The 15,334-nt window shown below is 37.0% G+C and overlaps 1 protein-coding gene across 1 annotated transcript in view; it reads left to right on the forward strand.

Annotated features, from left to right (window-relative positions):
* The first annotated feature begins 545 nt into the window (after positions 1–545).
* LOC109884161 (Fc receptor-like protein 5) overlaps positions 546–15,334 on the forward strand; it is a 37,978-nt gene continuing 23,189 nt past the window's right edge. Inside the window, exon 1 of the transcript XR_004203250.1 lies at positions 546–601. The gene's annotated coding sequence lies outside the window, so the exon portion shown is untranslated. The remainder of the gene's footprint in view (positions 602–15,334) is intronic.

Genomic DNA, 15,334 nt, shown 5'->3' on the forward strand with positions numbered 1-15,334 from the left:
CTACTGTAGTGACTGATAGTAGGGGTTAGAGGTCAATCCTCTCAGATCTACAGTAGTGACTGATAGTAGGGGTTAGAGGTCAATCCTCTCAGATCTACAGTAGTGACTGATAGTAGGGGATAGATGTCAACCCTCTCAGATCTACAGTAGTGGCTGATAGTAGGGGATAGAGGTCAATCCTCTCAGATCTACAGTAGTGTCTGACAGTAGGGGTTAGAGGTCAGTCCTCTCAGAATAACACAGTTGAGCACATGGGAATGGTTGGCATTAACGGATATGATCCTAGTCCAGGGGTGGGAGGAGTGGCAATGAAGAAATATACAGTGGTAGAGGAAGTATAGACAAAATAATCTACTCTCTCTGTTTCATCAGCTAGTCAATACTCTCAGATCTGTAGAAATATACAGTGGTAGAGGAAGTATAGACAGGATAATCTACTCTCTCTTCCTCTGTTTCACCACGTCGTCAGCAGGGTCTTGTGTGTGTGGTCAAAACAGGAAAGAGGAGGAGAAGTACAGTCTATAAGTGCATAACTGGAGATCACAGAGTCTCATTGAGCAGCAAGACAGGATGGAACTCACACCACTCTGCTGGCAGCTCTGTAAGTACCCTCTCTCTCTCTCTCTCTCTCTCAATCTGTGTCTGTGTGTGTGTGTGTGTGTCTCGGCAGGTGAGATGGAACACATCTATTTTATGATTATCTGAAGGATTAGCTCAAATCTGTATTGTTTAATATCTACAGTTGAAGTCGGAAGTTTACATGCAGTTAGGTTGGAGTCATTAAAACAGTTTTTTTCAACCTTCTGTAGGGTTTCATATCTATATGGTTTCATATCTATATGGTTTCATATCTATATGGTTTCATATCTATATGGTTTAATATCTACATGGTTTCATATCTATATGGTTTAATATCTACATGGTTTCATATCTATATGGTTTAATATCTATATAGTTTAATATCTACATAGTTTAATCTCTATATGGTTTAATATCTGTATAATTTCATATCTACATAGTTTAATATCTACATAGTTTAATATCTATATAGTTTAATATCTATATAGTTTAATATCTACATAATTCAATATCTATATGGTTTAATATCTGTAGTCTCATCTCAGCCAGGTAAGCTGGAGGGGGGGTAATGGGACGGTAGTCTTGTCTCAGCCAGGTCACCAGGGGGGGATAATGGGACGGTAGTCTTGTCTCAGCCAGGTCAGCAGGGGGGTAATGGGACGGTAGTCTTGTCTCAGCCAGGTCAGCAGGGGGGGTAATGGGACGGTAGACTTGTCTCAGCCAGGTCAGCAGGGGGGGGGTAATGGGACGGTAGTCTTGTCTCAGCCAGGTCAGCAGGGGGGGGGGGGGGGGGGGGTAATGGGACTGTAGTCTTGTCTCAGCCAGGTCACCAGGGGGGGGGGGGGGGGGGGGTAATGGGACGGTAGTCTTGTCTCAGCCAGGTCACCACGGGGGGTAATGGGACTGTAGTCTTGTCTCAGCCAGGTCAGCAGGGGGGGTAAGGGGTCTGTAGTCTTGTCTCAACCAGGTCACCGGGGGGGGGGGGGGGGGGGGGGTAATGGGGACTGTAGTCTTGTCTCAGCCAGGTCAGCAGTCGGGGTAATTGCAGGATTACAAGATGATGTTATTTTTTTGTACCAAATTTTTGTTTTATGAAATAGAGTAAGGTTCTTTCGACTCTCCTTTTGTGAGTTAACTGAGAGGAGTCTTCTGAAGCTTGGGCTGGCAACTGTTAAAGAGAGTTTCCACTCAGTCTGGACGTATGGTCAAGGAAAAATGGGTTTTGCTGGAGATGGCTTGAGCTGACAATGGCTTGGTGATAAATACCTAAAGTTGGCATTTCATAGACAGGATGTGGTGTGACCCGAGATATAGATATACAAATATAAAACATGTACCTTTATTTATTTACCTAGGCAAGTCAGTTAAGAACAAATTGTTATTTACATTGACGGCATACCCCTGGCCTTAATCCGGACAACGCTGTGCCAATTCTGCGTCGTCCTATGGGACTCCCAATCACGGCTGGATGTGATGCAGCCTGGAAGAGTTTAGAACAATGCTTCATTGTCTCGTCTTCCTGGCATCTGGGAAACTAAGCCTGGATGGGGATAAAACAACATCCTGTGTAGATAACCAAGGTGGCTTATGGGAGTTGGAACCAGGCTGACTTAGCATTTTTAGGTCCTATAGACAGTAGAACATCTGTTTTTTCATTAACAGTTCAGCACTCATCAACACACCTCAGAATGTGGGGTCGATGGTTTCCTTCTTGCAATAATTAATTGATATTAAATAAAGATGATTGTTTGAAGAAACTACCAAGTCTCTCTCAGTACTGAATTTCCATGACAGTACGTAATACTATCATCCGCATGTACATATACACAAGTATATGGACACCCCTTCAAATGAGTGGATTAGTCTATTTCAGCCACACCCGTTGCTGACAGGTTTACCCATTGCTGACAGGTTTATAACATCGAGCATACATCCATGCAATCTCCAAAGACAAACATTGGCAGTAGAATGGCCCGTACCGAAGAGCTCAGTGACTTTCAACTTGGCACCATCATGGGATGACACCTTTCCAACAAGTACATTTGTCAAATTTCTTCCTGCTAGAGCTGCCTCTGCACGCATGTCTTTCTTGGCTAAGAGTTGAGGAAAGACTGCGTCAGTTCTTGTTTTTCGAAGAAAACTAATGTTTTGGAAATTCCAAATAGTTTGCATAGTCATCTTACACAAAGAACTGACACACACACTTCCCCCACCAGAGGTCGTTTCACAGTCCCCAGTTTCAGAACAAATACAAGGAAGTGTACAGTATTATACAGAGTCATGAACTCCCTTCCATCTAATATACAGTATTATACAGAGTCATGAACTCCCTTCCATCTAATATACAGTATTATACAGAGTCATGAACTCCCTTCCATCTAATATACAGTATTATACAGAGTCATGAACTCCCTTCCATCTAATATACAGTATTATACAGAGTCATGAACTCCCTTCCATCTAGTATACAGTATTATACAGAGTCATGAACTCCCTTCCATCTAATATACAGTATTATACAGAGTCATGAACTCCCTTCCATCTAATATACAGTATTATACAGAGTCATGAACTCCCTTCCATCTAATATACAGTATTATACAGAGTCATGAACTTCCTTCCATCTAATATACAGTATTATACAGAGTCATGAACTCCCTTCCATCTAATATACAGTATTATACAGAGTCATGAACTCCCTTCCATCTAATATACAGTATTATACAGAGTCATGAACTCCCTTCCATCTAATATACAGTATTATACAGAGTCATGAACTCCCTTCCATCTAATATACAGTATTATACAGAGTCATGAACTCCCTTCCATCTAATATACAGTTGTTACGGTTTTCTTCCGTCGAAGGAGAGTCGGACCAAAATGCAGCGTGGTATTTTTGATACATGTTTAATAATGATGAAACACGAACAAAACAAAAACAACAAACGGAATGTGAAAACCTATACAGCCTATCTGGTGACAACTAACACAGAGACAGGAACTATCACCCACGAAATACTCAAAGAATATGGCTGCCTAAATATGGTTCCCAATCAGAGACAACGATAATCACCTGACTCTGATTGAGAACCGCCCCAGGCAGCCATAGACTATGCTAGACACCCCACAAAACCCCAAGACTCCCTCATAACTCTCTACTCTACTTTCCCCATTAACTCCTTCACAGTCTCTGCTTCACTCACCTCCAACACCGGCTCTGGTTCTGGTCTCCTCCTTGGCTCCTTGGATAAACAGGGGGAGTTGGCTCAGGTCTGAACCCTGACTCTGCCACACTTTCCCCAATACATTTTTGGGGCTGACTCTCGGGCTTCCTTCTGCGCCGCCGTGCTTGTCTCTTCGTCTCCATTCTCCTATAGACCTCTTCGCACTGCTCCAGCGAATCCCAGGCGGGCTCCGGCACTCTCTCTGGGTCGACCGCCCACCTGTCTATTTCCTCCCAAGTCGTATACTCTAAACTTCGTAGCTCCTGCTGCCTGTCACCACGCTGCTTGGTCCTGGTGTGGTGGGTGATTCTGTTACGGTTTTCTTCCGTCGAAGGAGAGTCGGACCAAAATGCAGCGTGGTATTTTTGATACATGTTTAATAATGATGAAACACGAACAAAACAAAAACAACAAACGGAATGTGAAAACCTAAACAGCCTATCTGGTGACAACTAACACAGAGACAGGAACTATCACCCACGAAATATGGCTGCCTAAATATGGTTCCCAATCAGAGACAACGATAATCACCTGACTCTGATTGAGAACCGCCTCAGGCAGCCATAGACTATGCTAGACACCCCACAAAACCCCAAGACAAAAACGCACCACAATAACCCATGTCACACCCTGGCCTGACCAAATAAATGAAGACAAACATAATATATTTCTATCAGGGTGTGACAACAGTATTATACAGAGTCATGAACTCCTTTCCATCTAATATACAGTATTATACAGAGTCATGACCTCCCTTCCATCTAATATACAGTATTATACAGAGTCATGAACTCCCTTCCATCTAATATACAGTATTATACAGAGTCATGAACTCCCTTCCATCTAATATACAGTATTATACAGAGTCATGAACTCCCTTCCATCTAATATACAGTATTATACAGAGTCATGAACTCCCTTCCATCTAATATACAGTATTAAACAGAGTCATGAACTCCCTTCCATCTAATATACAGTATTATACAGAGTCATGAACTCCCTTCCATCTAATATACAGTATTATACAGAGTCATGAACTCCCTTCCATCTAATATACAGTATTATACAGAGTCATGAACTCCCTTCCATCTAATATACAGTATTATACAGAGACATGAACTCCCAGTATTATACAGAGTCATGAACTCCCTTCCATCTAATATACAGTATTATACAGAGTCATGAACTCCCTTCTAATATACAGTATTATATAGAGTCATGAACTCCCTTCCATCTAATATACAGTATTATACAGAGTCATGAACTTCCTTCCATCTAATATACAGTATTATACAGAGTCATGAACTCCCTTCCATCTAATATACAGTATTATACAGAGTCATGAACTCCCTTCCATCTAATATACAGTATTATACAGAGTCATGAACTCCCTTCCATCTAATATACAGTATTATACAGAGACATGAACTCCCAGTATTATACAGAGTCATGAACTCCCTTCCATCTAATATACAGTATTATACAGAGTCATGAACTCCCTTCTAATATACAGTATTATATAGAGTCATGAACTCCCTTCCATCTAATATACAGTATTATACAGAGTCATGAACTTCCTTCCATCTAATATACAGTATTATACAGAGTCATGAACTCCCTTCCATCTAATATACAGTATTATACAGAGTCATGAACTCCCTTCCATCTAATATACAGTATTATACAGAGTCATGAACTCCCTTCCATCTAATATACAGTATTATACAGAGTCATGAACTCCCTTCCATCTAATATACAGTATTATACAGAGTCATGAACTCCCTTCCATCTAATATACAGTATTATACAGAGTCATGAACTCCCTTCCATCTAATATACAGTATTAAACAGAGTCATGAACTCCCTTCCATCTAATATACAGTATTATACAGAGTCATGAACTCCCTTCCATCTAATATACAGTATTAAACAGAGTCATGAACTCCCTTCCATCTAATATACAGTATTATACAGAGTCATGAACTCCCTTCCATCTAATATACAGTATTATACAGAGTCATGAACTCCCTTCCATCTAATATACAGTATTATACAGAGTCATGAACTCCCTTCCATCTAATATACAGTATTATACAGAGTCATGAACTCCCTTCCATCTAATATACAGTATTATACAGTCATGAACTCCCTTCCATCTAATATACAGTATTATACAGTCATGAACTCCCTTCCATCTAATATACAGTATTATACAGTCATGAACTCCCTTCCATCTAATATACAGTATTATACAGAGACATGAACTCCCAGTATTATACAGAGTCATGAACTCCCTTCCATCTAATATACAGTATTATACAGAGACATGAACTCCCAGTATTATACAGAGTCATGAACTCCCTTCCATCTAATATACAGTATTATACAGAGACATGAACTCCCAGTATTATACAGAGTCATGAACTCCCTTCCATCTAATATACAGTATTATACAGAGTCATGAACTCCCTTCCATCTAATATACAGTATTATACAGAGTCATGAACTCCCTTCCATCTAATATACAGTACTATACAGAGTCATGAACTCCCTTCCATCTAATATACAGTATTATACAGAGTCATGAACTCCCTTCCATCTAATATACAGTATTATACAGATTCATGAACTCCCTTCCATCTAATATACAGTATTATACAGAGACATGAACTCCCAGTATTATACAGAGTCATGAACTCCCTTCCATCTAATATACAGTATTATACAGAGACATGAACTCCCAGTATTATACAGAGTCATGAACTCCCTTCCATCTAATATACAGTATTATACAGAGACATGAACTCCCAGTATTATACAGAGTCATGAACTCCCTTCCATCTAATATACAGTATTATACAGAGACATGAACTCCCAGTATTATACAGAGTCATGAACTCCCTTCCATCTAATATACAGTATTATACAGAGTCATGAACTCCCTTCCATCTAATATACAGTATTATACAGAGACATGAACTCCCAGTATTATACAGAGTCATGAACTCCCTTCCATCTAATATACAGTATTATACAGAGACATGAACTCCCTTCCATCTAATATACAGTATTATACAGAGTCATGAACTCCCTTCCATCTAATATACAGTATTATACAGAGTCATGAACTCCCTTCCATCTAATATACAGTATTATACAGAGACATGAACTCCCAGTATTATACAGAGTCATGAACTCCCTTCCATCTAATATACAGTATTATACAGAGTCATGAACTCCCTTCTAATATACAGTATTATATAGAGTCATGAACTCCCTTCCATCTAATATACAGTATTATACAGAGTCATGAACTTCCTTCCATCTAATATACAGTATTATACAGAGTCATGAACTCCCTTCCATCTAATATACAGTATTATACAGAGTCATGAACTCCCTTCCATCTAATATACAGTATTATACAGAGTCATGAACTCCCTTCCATCTAATATACAGTATTATACAGAGTCATGAACTCCCTTCCATCTAATATACAGTATTATACAGAGTCATGAACTCCCTTCCATCTAATATACAGTATTATACAGAGTCATGAACTCCCTTCCATCTAATTTACAGTATTATACAGAGTCATGAACTCCCTTCCATCTAATATACAGTATTATACAGTCATGAACTCCCTTCCATCTAATATACAGTATTATACAGTCATGAACTCCCTTCCATCTAATATACAGTATTATACAGTCATGAACTCCCTTCCATCTAATATACAGTATTATACAGAGACATGAACTCCCTTCCATCTAATATACAGTATTATACAGAGTCATGAACTCCCTTCCATCTAATATACAGTATTATACAGTCATGAACTCCCTTCCATCTAATATACAGTATTATACAGAGTCATGAACTCCCTTCCATCTAATATACAGTATTATACAGAGTCATGAACTCCCTTCCATCTAATATACAGTATTATACAGAGTCATGAACTCCCTTCCATCTAATATACAGTATTATACAGAGTCATGAACTCCCTTCCATCTAATATACAGTATTATACAGAGTCATGAACTCCCTTCCATCTAATATACAGTATTACACAGAGACATGAACTCCCTTCCATCTAATATACAGTATTATACAGAGTCATGAACTCCCTTCCATCTAATATACAGTATTATACAGAGTCATGAACTCCCTTCCATCTAATATACAGTATTATACAGAGTCATGAACTCCCTTCCATCTAATATACAGTACTATACAGAGTCATGAACTCCCTTCCATCTAATATACAGTATTATACAGAGTCATGAACTCCCTTCCATCTAATATACAGTATTATACAGATTCATGAACTCCCTTCCATCTAATATACAGTATTATACAGAGACATGAACTCCCAGTATTATACAGAGTCATGAACTCCCTTCCATCTAATATACAGTATTATACAGAGACATGAACTCCCAGTATTATACAGAGTCATGAACTCCCTTCCATCTAATATACAGTATTATACAGAGACATGAACTCCCAGTATTATACAGAGTCATGAACTCCCTTCCATCTAATATACAGTATTATACAGAGTCATGAACTCCCTTCCATCTAATATACAGTATTATACAGAGTCATGAACTCCCTTCCATCTAATATACAGTACTATACAGAGTCATGAACTCCCTTCCATCTAATATACAGTATTATACAGAGTCATGAACTCCCTTCCATCTAATATACAGTATTATACAGATTCATGAACTCCCTTCCATCTAATATACAGTATTATACAGAGACATGAACTCCCAGTATTATACAGAGTCATGAACTCCCTTCCATCTAATATACAGTATTATACAGAGACATGAACTCCCAGTATTATACAGAGTCATGAACTCCCTTCCATCTAATATACAGTATTATACAGAGACATGAACTCCCAGTATTATACAGAGTCATGAACTCCCTTCCATCTAATATACAGTATTATACAGAGACATGAACTCCCAGTATTATACAGAGTCATGAACTCCCTTCCATCTAATATACAGTATTATACAGAGTCATGAACTCCCTTCCATCTAATATACAGTATTATACAGAGACATGAACTCCCAGTATTATACAGAGTCATGAACTCCCTTCCATCTAATATACAGTATTATACAGAGACATGAACTCCCTTCCATCTAATATACAGTATTATACAGAGTCATGAACTCCCTTCCATCTAATATACAGTATTATACAGAGTCATGAACTCCCTTCCATCTAATATACAGTATTATACAGAGACATGAACTCCCAGTATTATACAGAGTCATGAACTCCCTTCCATCTAATATACAGTATTATACAGAGTCATGAACTCCCTTCTAATATACAGTATTATATAGAGTCATGAACTCCCTTCCATCTAATATACAGTATTATACAGAGTCATGAACTTCCTTCCATCTAATATACAGTATTATACAGAGTCATGAACTCCCTTCCATCTAATATACAGTATTATACAGAGTCATGAACTCCCTTCCATCTAATATACAGTATTATACAGAGTCATGAACTCCCTTCCATCTAATATACAGTATTATACAGAGTCATGAACTCCCTTCCATCTAATATACAGTATTATACAGAGTCATGAACTCCCTTCCATCTAATATACAGTATTATACAGAGTCATGAACTCCCTTCCATCTAATTTACAGTATTATACAGAGTCATGAACTCCCTTCCATCTAATATACAGTATTATACAGTCATGAACTCCCTTCCATCTAATATACAGTATTATACAGTCATGAACTCCCTTCCATCTAATATACAGTATTATACAGTCATGAACTCCCTTCCATCTAATATACAGTATTATACAGAGACATGAACTCCCTTCCATCTAATATACAGTATTATACAGAGTCATGAACTCCCTTCCATCTAATATACAGTATTATACAGTCATGAACTCCCTTCCATCTAATATACAGTATTATACAGAGTCATGAACTCCCTTCCATCTAATATACAGTATTATACAGAGTCATGAACTCCCTTCCATCTAATATACAGTATTATACAGAGTCATGAACTCCCTTCCATCTAATATACAGTACTATACAGAGTCATGAACTCCCTTCCATCTAATATACAGTATTATACAGAGTCATGAACTCCCTTCCATCTAATATACAGTATTATACAGATTCATGAACTCCCTTCCATCTAATATACAGTATTATACAGAGACATGAACTCCCAGTATTATACAGAGTCATGAACTCCCTTCCATCTAATATACAGTATTATACAGAGACATGAACTCCCAATATTATACAGAGTCATGAACTCCCTTCCATCTAATATACAGTATTATACAGAGACATGAACTCCCAGTATTATACAGAGTCATGAACTCCCTTCCATCTAATATACAGTATTATACAGAGACATGAACTCCCAGTATTATACAGAGTCACGAACTCCCTTCCATCTAATATACAGTATTATACAGAGTCATGAACTCCCTTCCATCTAATATACAGTATTATACAGAGACATGAACTCCCAGTATTATACAGAGTCATGAACTCCCTTCCATCTAATATACAGTATTATACAGAGACATGAACTCCCTTCCATCTAATATACAGTATTATACAGAGTCATGAACTCCCTTCCATCTAATATACAGTATTATACAGAGTCATGAACTCCCTTCCATCTAATATACAGTATTATACAGAGACATGAACTCCCAGTATTATACAGAGTCATGAACTCCCTTCCATCTAATATACAGTATTATACAGAGTCATGAACTCCCTTCTAATATACAGTATTATATAGAGTCATGAACTCCCTTCCATCTAATATACAGTATTATACAGAGTCATGAACTTCCTTCCATCTAATATACAGTATTATACAGAGTCATGAACTCCCTTCCATCTAATATACAGTATTATACAGAGTCATGAACTCCCTTCCATCTAATATACAGTATTATACAGAGTCATGAACTCCCTTCCATCTAATATACAGTATTATACAGAGTCATGAACTCCCTTCCATCTAATATACAGTATTATACAGAGTCATGAACTCCCTTCCATCTAATATACAGTATTATACAGAGTCATGAACTCCCTTCCATCGAATTTACAGTATTATACAGAGTCATGAACTCCCTTCCATCTAATATACAGTATTATACAGTCATGAACTCCCTTCCATCTAATATACAGTATTATACAGTCATGAACTCCCTTCCATCTAATATACAGTATTATACAGTCATGAACTCCCTTCCATCTAATATACAGTATTATACAGAGACATGAACTCCCTTCCATCTAATATACAGTATTATACAGAGTCATGAACTCCCTTCCATCTAATATACAGTATTATACAGTCATGAACTCCCTTCCATCTAATATACAGTATTATACAGAGTCATGAACTCCCTTCCATCTAATATACAGTATTATACAGAGTCATGAACTCCCTTCCATCTAATATACAGTATTATACAGTCATGAACTCCCTTCCATCTAATATACAGTACTATACAGAGTCATGAACTCCCTTCCATCTAATATACAGTATTATACAGAGTCATGAACTCCCTTCCATCTAATATACAGTATTATACAGATTCATGAACTCCCTTCCATCTAATATACAGTATTATACAGAGACATGAACTCCCAGTATTATACAGAGTCATGAACTCCCTTCCATCTAATATACAGTATTATACAGAGACATGAACTCCCAGTATTATACAGAGTCATGAACTCCCTTCCATCTAATATACAGTATTATACAGAGACATGAACTCCCAGTATTATACAGAGTCATGAACTCCCTTCCATCTAATATACAGTATTATACAGAGACATGAACTCCCAGTATTATACAGAGTCATGAACTCCCTTCCATCTAATATACAGTATTATACAGAGTCATGAACTCCCTTCCATCTAATATACAGTATTATACAGAGACATGAACTCCCAGTATTATACAGAGTCATGAACTCCCTTCCATCTAATATACAGTATTATACAGAGACATGAACTCCCTTCCATCTAATATACAGTATTATACAGAGTCATGAACTCCCTTCCATCTAATATACAGTATTATACAGAGTCATGAACTCCCTTCCATCTAATATACAGTATTATACAGAGACATGAACTCCCAGTATTATACAGAGTCATGAACTCCCTTCCATCTAATATACAGTATTATACAGAGTCATGAACTCCCTTCTAATATACAGTATTATATAGAGTCATGAACTCCCTTCCATCTAATATACAGTATTATACAGAGTCATGAACTTCCTTCCATCTAATATACAGTATTATACAGAGTCATGAACTCCCTTCCATCTAATATACAGTATTATACAGAGTCATGAACTCCCTTCCATCTAATATACAGTATTATACAGAGTCATGAACTCCCTTCCATCTAATATACAGTATTATACAGAGTCATGAACTCCCTTCCATCTAATATACAGTATTATACAGAGTCATGAACTCCCTTCCATCTAATATACAGTATTATACAGAGTCATGAACTCCCTTCCATCTAATATACAGTATTATACAGTCATGAACTCCCTTCCATCTAATATACAGTATTATACAGAGACATGAACTCCCTTCCATCTAATATACAGTATTATACAGAGTCATGAACTCCCTTCCATCTAATATACAGTATTATACAGTCATGAACTCCCTTCCATCTAATATACAGTATTATACAGAGTCATGAACTCCCTTCCATCTAATATACAGTATTATACAGAGTCATGAACTCCCTTCCATCTAATATACAGTATTATACAGAGTCATGAACTCCCTTCCATCTAATATACAGTATTATACAGAGTCATGAACTCCCTTCCATCTAATATACAGTATTATACAGTCATGAACTCCCTTCCATCTAATATACAGTACTATACAGAGTCATGAACTCCCTTCCATCTAATATACAGTATTATACAGAGTCATGAACTCCCTTCCATCTAATATACAGTATTATACAGAGTCATGAACTCCCTTCCATCTAATATACAGTATTATACAGATTCATGAACTCCCTTCCATCTAATATACAGTATTATACAGAGACATGAACTCCCAGTATTATACAGAGTCATGAACTCCCTTCCATCTAATATACAGTATTATACAGAGACATGAACTCCCAGTATTATACAGAGTCATGAACTCCCTTCCATCTAATATACAGTATTATACAGAGACATGAACTCCCAGTATTATACAGAGTCATGAACTCCCTTCCATCTAATATACAGTATTATACAGAGACATGAACTCCCAGTATTATACAGAGTCATGAACTCCCTTCCATCTAATATACAGTATTATACAGAGTCATGAACTCCCTTCCATCTAATATACAGTATTATACAGAGACATGAACTCCCAGTATTATACAGAGTCATGAACTCCCTTCCATCTAATATACAGTATTATACAGAGACATGAACTCCCTTCCATCTAATATACAGTATTATACAGAGTCATGAACTCCCTTCCATCTAATATACAGTATTATACAGAGTCATGAACTCCCTTCCATCTAATATACAGTATTATACAGAGACATGAACTCCCAGTATTATACAGAGTCATGAACTCCCTTCCATCTAATATACAGTATTATACAGAGTCATGAACTCCCTTCTAATATACAGTATTATATAGAGTCATGAACTCCCTTCCATCTAATATACAGTATTATACAGAGTCATGAACTCCCTTCCATCTAATATACAGTATTATACAGAGTCATGAACTCCCTTCCATCTAATATACAGTATTATACAGAGTCATGAACTCCCTTCCATCTAATATACAGTATTATACAGAGTCATGAACTCCCTTCCATCTAATATACAGTATTATACAGAGTCATGAACTCCCTTCCATCTAATATACAGTATTATACAGTCATGAACTCCCTTCCATCTAATATACAGTATTATACAGTCATGAACTCCCTTCCATCTAATATACAGTATTATACAGTCATGAACTCCCTTCCATCTAATATACAGTATTATACAGAGACATGAACTCCCTTCCATCTAATATACAGTATTATACAGAGTCATGAACTCCCTTCCATCTAATATACAGTATTATACAGTCATGAACTCCCTTCCATCTAATATACAGTATTATACAGAGTCATGAACTCCCTTCCATCTAATATACAGTATTATACAGAGTCATGAACTCCCTTCCATCTAATATACAGTATTATACAGAGTCATGAACTCCCTTCCATCTAATATACAGTATTATACAGAGTCATGAACTCCCTTCCATCTAATATACAGTATTATACAGTCATGAACTCCCTTCCATCTAATATACAGTACTATACAGAGTCATGAACTCCCTTCCATCTAATATACAGTATTATACAGAGTCATGAACTCCCTTCCATCTAATATACAGTATTATACAGTCATGAACTCCCTTCCATCTAATATACAGTATTATACAGAGTCATGAACTCCCTTCCATCTAATATACAGTACTATACAGAGTCATGAACTCCCTTCCATCTAATATACAGTATTATACAGAGTCATGAACTCCCTTCCATCTAATATACAGTATTATACAGAGTCATGAACTCCCTTCCATCTAATATACAGTATTATACAGAGACATGAACTCCCTTCCATCTAATATACAGTATTATACAGAGTCATGAACTCCCTTCCATCTAATATACAGTATTATACAGAGTCATGAACTCCCTTCCATCTAATATACAGTATTATACAGAGTCATGAACTCCCTTCCATCTAATATACAGTACTATACAGAGTCATGAACTCCCTTCCATCTAATATACAGTATTATACAGAGTCATGAACTCCCTTCCATCTAATATACAGTATTATACAGATTCATGAACTCCCTTCCATCTAATATACAGTATTATACAGAGACATGAACTCCCAGTATTATACAGAGTCATGAACTCCCTTCCATCTAATATACAGTATTATACAGAGACATGAACTCCCAGTATTATACAGAGTCATGAACTCCCTTCCATCTAATATACAGTATTATACAGAGACATGAACTCCCAGTATTATACAGAGTCATGAACTCCCTTCCATCTAATATACAGTATTATACAGAGACATGAACTCCCAGTATTATACAGAGTCATGAACTCCCTTCCATCTAATATACAGTATTATACAGAGTCATGAACTCCCTTCCATCTAATATACAGTATTATACAGAGACATGAACTCCCAGTATTATACAGAGTCATGAACTCCCTTCCATCTAATATACAGTATTATACAGAGACATGAACTCCCTTCCATCTAATATACAGTATTATACAGAGTCATGAACTCCCTTCCATCTAATATACAGTATTATACAGAGTCATGAACTCCCTTCCATCTAATATACAGTATTATACAGAGACATGAACTCCCAGTATTATACAGAGTCATG

This window comes from Oncorhynchus kisutch, linkage group LG16 (assembly GCF_002021735.2).
Source record: "Oncorhynchus kisutch isolate 150728-3 linkage group LG16, Okis_V2, whole genome shotgun sequence".
Classification (NCBI taxonomy): Eukaryota; Metazoa; Chordata; class Actinopteri; order Salmoniformes; family Salmonidae; genus Oncorhynchus; species Oncorhynchus kisutch.